Consider the following 8,533-nt stretch of genomic DNA (forward strand, 5'->3'; position numbering starts at 1 on the left):
TCGAACGCGAGCGCTCGTTGCAACCTGGCGGCCAGCGAACGCAGTCCTCGAGGGGAAATTGACGGAACGGCGTGCATTCAACCGGTATTACTGCAACGCGTGCTTGTATCCTGCGTAATGTAATCGGTGGAGGGATCCGAGCCTCTAAGAGGACATCCAGACTGTTCTCTGTGAGCTTGATCCATCCTAGGAAGGATGGATATCTTCGTGTATTTTTCATAATCGAGGTACGACAGTATCTGGAAGCCCGTCGGGGACAGAACCTCGAGTTTCAAGGGACCGGTGTCCATCGACGGAGCCCGATGCGGGGGCGTCGAATTCACGCGCACCGACTGCGACGACGATGGCGCGTCGATTGAAACTCGGGGTAAAAATGGCCCTGTGATTCCCGAGCGTCGTCGAGTCGGTTTCCCGAGGACAGGGGCGCCGCTGTCGAATAAAAGGATAAGAGCTCACGTTGAAATTTTGAAATCGCACCCCGTGTCTGTAGAAGAGATATACACTGAAGAGGTTGGAAACAGAGGCTTCGAGAGGGGGAGACGATGAGTAGCAACCGAGGGGCGAGGAGCCGAGAGGGATACAAGCAAAGAGAGAAAGAGAGAGAGAGAGAAGGAGAAGGAGAAGTTCCTTTGCGTCCGCGGGGCTTCGGTGTCAACAGGTTTTATTTTTGCTCCGCGAAAAGGCCAAGGTCCTCTCCTGCCCCTACCGTGCATACCCGACAGTCCCCTGCCCCCCGCGCCTAGCCCGTTTCCCTCGGCCTCCCGTTCCCCTCCATCTCCGTCCTCCGTGTCTGCGTCTTCTCGACAAGTGGGGAGACTCCCGGGGGATGTTACGAAGAACCTTCTGGATTAATACCCGCGCGTTTCGGGAGAGTATGGTCCCTTGAACGTGCTCCTCTCTCACTCAGAGAACCAACTTGCTGCGATAACTTTCCGACGTCCTCGTCCCTCTTGCTGTGTCCTAGCTGGCTGCAACCGATGCGACCCGATCCCGAGATCAGTCGTGGTGCATTCGGGAAAATTGATGCGGAATAACGTCTCCGGTCCCGGATCGCTCCTCTGTAAACATAGCCGCTCGAATGCGACAGAGTTGAAGTTACCCTTCCGAGACAGTTGGCAAAGGATGCACGGTGGTATCTTACTGCCTCGTCTCGTTCGAAGGACTGTACACAGGTCTTCGTCGAGGCGAGTCAGTGGACCACTAGTCCTTTGCTAACTATGTCTGACAAGTGCAACTCGAACTCTCGGGCACTCGAGTGGCTACTACGTGCAGTTGTTCCTTGCCAGGTCTCGTCGGACGAAGTATAGAGCTGTGGTCGCGCACCCTGTTCGAGATCTCGCGAGATTTGGGTCCCGGGAGAGGGGCGGACGATAAATTTCGAAGAAAGAAGAGCGCCTCGCGCAGAGCCGGAGGCTCCCGTGCGCGTCGCAGACATTGTCGAAGGAAGATCGGCTCTCGCGAGACGATCGCCCCTCCGGCGGGGGTGTAGAGGGCCGAAACCGAGAGAGGATCGGCGAAAGAGAGGGTTCATGCTCTCTCGCTACACAGAGGGAAAGAGGGAGAGAGAGAGAGAGAAACGGAGAGAAAAAGAACGACAGAAAACACGCCGAGCCGGAGAGATAGATAGGAGGTGTACGACAAAGAGGAGCGAGAGAGCTGGATGGAAGACAATGTGCAGCGGTGGACGAAGGGAGAACGAGAGAGAGAGATAGAGAGAGGCACAGACACACGCTGGTGCAAGTATACGGAACGAAGAAAAAGAAGACCGAACACGCCTGGAACGGAAAGAGATCGAGCAGTCTAGCTCTGTGTGTTTCGGAGGGAGAATCGAGTGAGGCGGAGAGGTAGCGATGGGCTCGAGATCAGCGTTGCCAGAAAAAGTCTGTACGCTTCCCTCTCCACCATGGATTCCCCTCTCGCGACTCTCTCCGATGTATCGGTGGCGGGACGGAATACGTGACATCATATTATTCCCACTACGAGGAGAATCCGGCGTCAGTTAGCAGTAGGAGGGGAAACATCTCGAGGGGAATACGCACAGTTTGGTAACACTGTTGGAGACGTTCCCTACGAAGAGGAGTTTCGAATCGCGGGACACGGCAACGATCTCGCGACAGAGAACAGAAGCGAGTACTTACTTACAGCTTGGGGAGAAGGCGTGGCTTACTGTGCCCTCGGCGGGAGCCGGGAGCGAGGGCAATGCCCCACGGGGCAGCTTCGGTATTGCAGGAGGAAACTGCTACCGTTTACTGTACAGTAGCGATCGGAATCTCGATTGTTCAAGACTGCCTACGCCGAGGGTAGAGATTGTTCGGAAACTGGCGAGAGGTGAAACAGACGGCGCCCATCGCTAGACAAGGTTGCAGAGACCGTCTTGGTTGAGGGAGGAAGACGAAAGAACGAACGAGAACGGGGATGAGAACGCGCGGGGCGGACAAGGACGGATAGATAATCAAAGGAGCGAGCGAGGCAGGGTGGAGAGACGGGACGAGAGACCGGCGAAACGGCGGGACGAGAGGGTTTCGTCGGGTAGATTGGAGCGAGATGGCGGCGAGAGGTGGCCGAGAGGGGATCACGGGGACAGGGGAGAGCCAGAGTGCAGCGGCCTGGCCGCCTATACTCCGCGCGACTATAGGCGGTCCGGCTAGGCTAGAGTCCGCGTATAATGTATTCTCGAATATCGTGCACTCTCTCGTGATCAATATAAGCGGCGACGCGGGCCGGAGATGCACGAAGACCCACCTCCTCCTTCCTCGGCCCGCCTGGACGATGTTTTTTCTTGTGGAGTGCAACGCACGCTGGATCGCGAGAACTGCACTCGCTCGCTCGTTGCTCTCCCTCTCTCCCTCCCCCCCACCTCTTTCGTTAGCTCTCTCTCTCTTTACCGATCTCGTCCCCTCGTCCCCTCCTTTCCTGCTCGCTCTTTCACCCTCGATTATCCGTGACAGTGTCGAACAGCGGTGATCGAGGGAGAAGCGGGGGGCAACAATGCAGCGGGAAAGAATGAATATTATTAGTACGGGTTGTTGCTGCATACGAAATTCTAGTTTCTTCCCCCCCCCTCTCTCCCTTTATCTGAATTTTGTGCGCTTTGCCCTCTTACTAACTACTAAACGGTCTTCGTAATTTCTGAACGTGATTCTCGCTCGATTATTCACAATTCGGACGATGTTCATCCCCGAGACGAGACGTTCGATCGAGTGATGTTCACTCGGTACGAATCAAAGTTTCATCAGCGCGAAACCTTCGCCAACATTCGGCCCTTGTGCTTATTGACTCCTGGGGCCGCGCGTTCTCCCGCAGCCAGCCCCTTGATCAACCTTTCGAGAGTAATGAAGCCTGTGGCGACAAATATTTAACGTAGCCGGCCTCTTCGCCGGAGATACGCTTTATGATCCTTCGCCTGCCGATGTTCACGGCCGATTAGTTTCGCGCGAGACCCCGTGTACCCATTCGGTCGACTGTCTTGGTGGAAGAGCATAAATCAACGGCGGTGCCTCACAGCGTGTTCGCGTCGTCGCCGTCGTCGTCGTCGTCGACGACGTCTGTCGGACTCCTCTTCTCGAAATCAATAGAGAATCCCGGCGGTAATCTCCTCGCGCTTTCGATTCCTTGGTTCTCGATCTCGAGACCGCCTCTACGCGGCTCGGTGCGTCTCGACTCGTCTCGGCTGAGCTCGGCGCGCACCGGTCGTCGTTCCCTTTCCGTTTCAAGATCGGCGCCGTGAAACCAGGGGTGATGAGGAGGAGGAGGAGGAGGAGCAGAGGGGGCAAACGGGGAGAGGGAGGCTGAGACGCCGCGCACACGGAACAAGGAGATAAAGATTCGGAGGTAGAGAAAGAAAATTGCCGGATGGCAGACCTGGTGGTGCACGTTCCAGAAAACTGGCCGCCATGCCGGCCTCCACCGCCCCCACCATAACGCTGGAACACGCGTTATATGCAGTCCGACCGCCGAGATATTGTCCGTTGCACTTTTCAAGCTGCTCAAGCTGCGCTCCTCTCCGCTGTGTTCACGCGGTGATCGTACGCACGCATCCATCCGAGATATCCTCGAGAGAACGAACTGGTCCGGAGAGTGCATCGTGCATCCGATAGTCCTCGACGCGTTCTTCGAAATTCCAAATGGCGGCCGTCCGGTGGGACCATCTCCTTCGAGGATCCAAGGATCCCTTTTTCCGTGGCTGCGTTCGCGAACGCTGAAAAATTGATCAGAGACGTTAGGCGATTGACGGGAATTTTCTAAGACTGTTGGCTGATTTTCGAAGACGACCTTTGATAAGATGACTTTGGGAGGCGAGAAGGGACGGGGTGGTTAACGGGCTCTCCCTCCCACTCGTTGCAACGAGCTGGCAACGCCATTGGCAAGCGGCAACGCTGTTCGACGGTGGTAGGGCGGGTGGAAGGGGGAGGTAGGGGGGCAAGATCGAGACTATACAGGGGTCGGCGATCCCCTACTGGTTACGCCACTGGCTGCGAATTTCGCACGGGTAGAGCTGTGTGCGAACAGGGACGGATGGAACGCGACGGACCACCGGCTGAAGGGGGTGAGAGAGAGAGAGGGAAAGGGGGAGAGAGAGAGATGAACGGGGTGCGTCGTCTGCGAGAGCGTGCATCGGTGTGTTCGTAGGACGATGCACACGCGCATGCGAGCGAACCAGAGAAAGAGAGACGGAGAAGGCAGCCATGTGCGCCCGAGAGACAGTCTCTCTACCACGGCTAGGAACGTTTCGGTTCGTTCTCCTTCGCGCCGAATTCGTGCTAGCGTGTAAGTACGTTTACCCCGTCGATAGCTTCCCCCTCCGCTTCACCGCCGCCCTCTCCCCTCAGGAATCTCCGCCCCTGGTTTCTCTCTCTCTCTTTCTCCCCCGGCGACTTTCCACCCCCGCGGAAAAGCAAATTCTCTCCGTGTCAGTGAACCCGGCCGTCTGACCCCGTCGTGTCGGTTTTTCCGCACGAGGTGCCTCGACCTCGTCCGGAAGTAAAAATGAGAGGACCCCGAGGCAGGCTTCTTTCTTCACCCGTTTGATATCTGTCGTTTCTTTCCCGTAGTACATCTCTTGGTCCACGTCTTTGCAACCGTCTAGGCACACCCGAGCATATACCCCGCGTTCTACCGAGGACGTCTGCGAGATCTCCAGAGGTAAGGACACGTTCAGATCCGAGCGTACAGGGTGGGTATATTTGTTCTAGCGTTTTCCAAGAAGTACTCTTCTGTCCAGGTCGAACGGAGTGTTCCGTCGGATGCGGTCGCTGTTGCCGCCGAATTGCGAGTGCACCCCGTCGATCGTTGTCGCTTCGAAGGTGCAAGCTCCGTTTCGCTCGTCCCTTCCCGTGATTCTCCTCTCGTCTGTGGTTCGTTCGCTGGATGCTCGATTCCGTTTGGCTCTGCCGTGCTGCGTTCTGCTCTCCTGTAAACGTAGCGTCCCACGGGCACGGGCAGTCTGTCCCTGTCACCGAGCAGAATCGCTCCTCGGCTTCAAGGAGTAGCAGAATTAGAAAGAGAGAGAGAGAGAGAGACATTCGCGACATCCTTCGTTCCTGTCCGCCGCGCGCGTGCTGTTCACCTTCTGTTGGAGAGAGACTCGGTGTCCCAACCCTCGGTCGGGTTCACTTTTCTTTCCTCGGATCGGCAGAAGCATCCCCGTACAGCCCCGGGGAGCAAGAGTAGCGTTTTGCCCATTCTTGTCCCGCCGCTCCGTTCCGCTCCGCGTCGAACCGAGCCGAGCCGAGCCGAGCAGAGCCGTGCAGAGCCGTGCGCGCGGTTATATCGAAGAGAGAGAGAGAGAGAGAGAGAGAGTAGTTAGAGTGTTGTTCGGGCCTCGAGCGCGCTCCAGCCGGTCGAGTTCTTTGCCCTTTCGAGAGCCCCGGCCTGCCCCTCGACCCACCTCCGATCCAATCGCTGCCCGCCCAAGCTCTCCTCCGCCACCTATCAATTCTCCGCTGCATTCTCCCCCGAAAAGAAACTGTTCCCTCCCCCTCCTCTGTACTCTCTCTCTCTCTCTCCGATCCCCCCTCCGTACCCCCGCGTACCCTCTCCACTCTCGAGCAGGCTCATTTTTCTCAAGGCTATCCCGGAAAGCACACCGGTGAATTTTCTGGTCTGTCGTCTGCCCTCTCGTGACGCGGGCCTGTATACGCAAGGATGCCCAACGGGGAACTACATACACGCAGCCGAGTGACGCTCTCTCTACGGCCAAGTGGCAGTGCCTCCCCGGATTCATGCGGCTCCGCACGGGTTTTGCTGTTTCTCCCTCGTCGCTGCTGCTGCTGCTACTGTGCATCGTAGTGCCGCGATTTGTGATACCGGGTGTGTGCAGTGCTGCGCGCCATGTCCTCGTAGTGTCATGTGGCTTTCAGGAGCTCCGTGTATACACCGGAGACCGGATACCTGGTTCGACTCGCCTCGACTCTACTCGGCCGGTTGCTGCCTCAGAGAACCCTCCTCTTGACGTCCTTGCGGTAAGTCACAATCGTGACTGTATTTTCCCAGAAATAATAGCAAAACTATTAGGTCGGTGCAAAAGTTCCTAGCTGTCTTCTTGCTGTATTCGTACTTTCAGCGGTCCAATGCCACGATACATGCGGCATGACAGTTTTACTTATTATAATACATATAATATTTGATTATTATAATTACTGTTCGTACGAAAAATAGCTTGGAGCCAGCGGTAAGTAAACTTGAAATACTTCTGCACCGTCAAGAGTTAACACGACATCGGGCAGGAGCTTTTGCACCAATTATCTTCGACGAACAGTGGCTGAAAAGAGTGTCCGTCTGTTTTATTTTTCCTCGCGAAGACAATGGAAAAATCGCTGAAATCGGCGGACCCAGCGAACGGACGCACAGAGTTGCGCATACCGGTGGAAACGGTCAAGTTAGAAATCTCCCAATAGTAACGGTGGACTAGATTCGTGGTCGCTATCGACCCGGGGGCCTCTGGAAACGAATCATTGGGGATTAACGAGGCATCCATTTCCCATTTTTCCATCGCCTCGAATCATCCTGGCCGCGAGTCACTGCGGTCGATGTTTCGCGATATCGTTTTCCATTCCCTGCGGTCGTCGCGGCATCGGGAAACGTTCCCCGGGGCCGCGGGGCTCCGGCTCCGATAATAAACGATCGGTGTAAATTTCATTACCCTCCGTCCTGGCGTCGTACAGCACGTGGTATCGACCGCAAATACTTTTCCAGGCTTTCTGAAACCCTTGCCCTGGCCGCACCTGACCACTTTCTTCGGATAGGCTGTTTTTAATTCTACGTTACAGACCACGTTCGTCTTCGAATCCTATTGTTTCAATCGTAACGTCGCAATTTTCAAGGTAGGAACGGAAAATCGATATCTGCATATTCCTAATCGCGCGTATGTCTCTTCCCGTACAGTGGCCGATCGCGGAAAGTTTCAAAAAAATATATTCGGTTTCGCGCGCGAAAGAAGGGTCGGTCAGAGGTCGCCATAGCAGAAGCAGAGTGGTGTTCGTATCGTTCCGTGAACCGGGACCGGGTGACGCGACATGGCCCCGAATTATCAGCCAGCATTTACGCATTATTTACGACGGCGATTAGGACCGGGAGAACAGGATCGGGTCGTTTCCCGTTGACGAAAACGTTCCCCGGCCCACTCCGCGGATTTTCGCAAGCGAAATCCCGGCTGGCGAGTAGAGGAAGGAAGTATTTTTCGCCATCCAGCGATAAAATTAACCTTAACCTCTCGCGCTGGATACATACGGCTGGGGTCAATGACATTCCCTGTTGTTTCGCTTGCCCCCGCGCTCGCGTCGCTTCGCGATGCGCATGCGCAGATTTTGACAGGTCCGTGCACAGTCAACGATGCTTCTCTCTCTCTCTCTCTCTCTCTCTCTCTCTCTCTTTCTCTCCCTCGGCGAAACGCATAATATACTTCGATTTCTCGTATTCCACGACCTGACCCGGTAAATTCCGCGTTAATTGCAACTATTTCTTCGACCGGGGGTCGCAACGACCTCTGACATGTAAAATTCGATCGGTGTATCGCTCACTTTCGTAGGCAAACATTCCGGGGAAATATGATTTCCTAAAATTGTAAAGAAATTGTAGCATGTCACAAAGAAATATCGACTCAACTAATATCGTAACGTCCAACCTGAAGGTCTGCATTTCAGATCGATATACAATTTGCTTGATTGTTGGCTCTTCGCATGCAATACACATTGTTGATACAAAGCCGACCGTGCTGATAATATCTGATCCTGTCTCGCCGATAATTACCAGCAAAACATTGCTGCCATTCTCCGCAACAAAGATCCTCCGTAACTAGTTGCCGCTGCTACCTGCGCGCCAGATGCCCACTTCCGGCTACCGAATAAGTCAAAACAGAAACTCTGAAACGCAACGAAGATTCATAGTTAATTCCAGTTTATTCGAATAGCCCTGGAAGATATAATTGCCCGTATTTCAATCGACCCTGTGCTGTAAACAGATTTAATTTCGAAACCTGTGGCCGTTCTTCAGCAGCCACCGCCATTTTTAACATCCTCCAAATCTAGTATTCGAA

The sequence above is a fragment of the Lasioglossum baleicum genome, chromosome 20 (assembly GCF_051020765.1).
Source record: "Lasioglossum baleicum chromosome 20, iyLasBale1, whole genome shotgun sequence".
Classification (NCBI taxonomy): domain Eukaryota; kingdom Metazoa; phylum Arthropoda; class Insecta; order Hymenoptera; family Halictidae; genus Lasioglossum; species Lasioglossum baleicum.